Raw genomic sequence first — 2,683 nt, forward strand, 5'->3', positions numbered from 1 at the left:
GGGCGTTAAACGCCCAACTGCTTGCCTCACTGGCGTTTAAACGCCAGTGGGTTCTTCCTCCAGGGTGTGCTGTTTTTCTTCCTGTTTTTCATTCTGTTTTCGCTTTTTCAATTGATTTTGTGACTTCTCATGATCATCAACCTACAAAAAAACATAAAATAACAAAAGAAAATAGATAAAATATAACATTGGGTTGCCTCCCAATAAGCGCTTCTTTAATGTCAGTAGCTTGACAGATGGCTCTCATGGAGCCTCACATTTTCTCAGAGCAATGTTGGAACCTCCCAACACCAAACTTAGAGTTTGAATGTGGGGGTTCAACACTAAACTTAGAGTTTGGTTGTGGCCTCCCAACACCAAACTTAGAGTTTGACTGTGGGGGCTCTGTTTGACTCTGATTTGAGAGAAGCTCTTCATGCTTCCTCTCCATGGTGACAGAGGGATATCCTTGAGCCTTAAACACAAAGGATTCTTCATTCACTTGAATGATCAGTTCACCTCTATCAACATCAATCACAGCCTTTGCTGTGGCTAGGAAGGGTCTGCCAAGGATGATGGATTCATCCATGCACTTCCCAGTCTCTAGGACTATGAAATCAGCAGGGATGTAATGGTCTTCAATCTTTACCAGAACATCCTCTACAAGTCCATGAGCTTGTTTTCTTGAGTTGTCTGCCATCTCTAATGAGATTCTTGCAGCTTGCATCTCAAAGATCCCTAGCTTCTCCATTACAGAGAGAGGCATGAGGTTTACACTTGACCCTAAGTCACACAGAGCCTTCTTGAAGGTCATGGTGCCTATGGTACAAGGTATTGAAAACTTCCCAGGGTTTTGTCTCTTTTGAGGCAATTTCTGCCTAGACAAGTCATCCAGTTCTTTGGTGAGCAAATGGGGTTCATTCTCCCAACTCTCATTTCCAAATAACTTGTCATTTAGCTTCATGATTGCCCCAAGGTATTTAGCAACTTGCTCTTCAGTGACATACTCATCCTCTTCAGAGGAAGAATACTCATCAGAGCTCATGAAAGGCAGAAGTAAGTCCAATGGAATCTCTATGGTCTCATTTTGAGCCTCAGATTCCCATGGTTCCTCATTGGGGAACTCAATGGAGGTCAGTGCACGCCCATTGAGGTCTTCCTCAGTGGCGTTCACTTCCTCTCCTTCCTCTCCAAATTCGGCCATATTGATGGACTTGCACTCTCCTTTTGGATTTTCTTCTGTGTTGCTTGGGAGAGTACTAGGAGGGAGTTCAGTTACTTTCTTGCTCAGTTGTCCCACTTGTGCCTCCAAATTCCTAATGGAGGACCTTGTTTCAGTCATGAAACTTTGAGTGGTTTTGATCAGATCAGAGACCATGGTTGCTAAGTCAGAGGGGTTCTGCTTAGAATTCTCTGTCTGTTGCTGAGAAGATGATGGAAAAGGCTTGCCATTGCTAAACCTATTTCTTCCACCATTATTGTTGTTGAAACCTTGTTGAGGTCTCTCTTGATTCTTCTATGAGAAATTTGGGTGATTTCTCCATGAAGAATTAAAGGTGTTTCCATAGGGTTCTCCTAGGTAATTCACCTCTTCCATTGAAGGGTTCTCAGGATCATATGCTTCTTCTTCAGATGAAGCATCCTTAGTACTGCTTGGTGCATTTTGCATTCCAGACAGACTTTGAGAGATCAAATTGACTTGTTGAGTCAATATCTTGTTCTGAGCCAATATGGCATTCAGAGCATCAATCTCAAGAACTCCTTTCTTCTGATTAGTCCCATTGTTTCACAGGATTCCTTTCAGAAGTGTACATGAATTGGTTATTTGCAACCATTTCAATAAGCTCTTGAGCTTCTGTAGGCGTCTTCTTCAGATGAAGAGATCCTCCAGCAGAGCTATCCAAAGACATCTTGGATAGTTCAGAGAGACCATCATAGAAAATACCTATGATGCTCCATTCAGAAAGCATGTCAGAAGGACATTTTCTGATCAATTGTTTGTATCTTTCCCAAGCTTCATAGAGGGATTCTCCATCCTTTTGTCTGAAGGTTTGGACTTCCACTCTAAGCTTACTCAATTTTTGAGGTGGAAAGAACTTTGCCAAGAAGGCATTGACTAGCTTTTCCCATGAGTCCAGGCTTTCTTTAGGTTGTGAGTCCAACCATGTCCTAGCTCTGTCTCTTACAGCAAAAGGGAATATCATAAGTCTATAGACCTCAGGGTCTACCCCATTAGTCTTGACAGTGTCACAGATTTGCAAGAATTCTGCTAAAAACTGATGAGGATCTTCCAATGGAAGTCCATGGAACTTGCAATTCTGTTGCATTAGAGAAACTAATTGAGGCTTAAGCTCAAAGTTGTTTGCTCCAATGGCAGGGATAGAGATGCTTCTCCCATAGAAGTCGGGAGTAGGTGCAGTAAAGTCACCCAGCACCTTCCTTGCATTGTTTGCATTATTGTTGTTTTCGGCTGCCATGGGTTCTTCTTCTTTGAAGATTTCTGTTAGGTCCTTTGCAGAGAGTTGTGCCTTAGCTTCTCTTAGCTTTCGCTTTAAGGTCCTTTCAGGTTCAGGGTCAGCTTCAACAAGAATGCCTTTGTCTTTGTTCCTGCTCATATGAAAGAGAAGAGAACAAGAAAATGTGGAATCCTCTATGTCACAGTATAGAGATTCCTTGAGGTGTCAGAGGAAAAGAAAAGTAGAAG

General features: G+C 42.4%; 1 non-coding gene across 1 annotated transcript; it reads left to right on the forward strand.

The window, feature by feature from the left end:
• Window positions 1-1,943: 1,943 nt before the first annotated feature.
• Window positions 1,944-2,051, forward strand: LOC130943066 (small nucleolar RNA R71). The gene has a single exon (XR_009071602.1). It is a non-coding gene; the product is annotated as a small nucleolar RNA R71 (small nucleolar RNA).
• The last annotated feature ends 632 nt before the right edge of the window (window positions 2,052-2,683 follow it).

The sequence above is a fragment of the Arachis stenosperma genome, chromosome 7, assembly GCF_014773155.1.
Source record: "Arachis stenosperma cultivar V10309 chromosome 7, arast.V10309.gnm1.PFL2, whole genome shotgun sequence".
Classification (NCBI taxonomy): domain Eukaryota; kingdom Viridiplantae; phylum Streptophyta; class Magnoliopsida; order Fabales; family Fabaceae; genus Arachis; species Arachis stenosperma.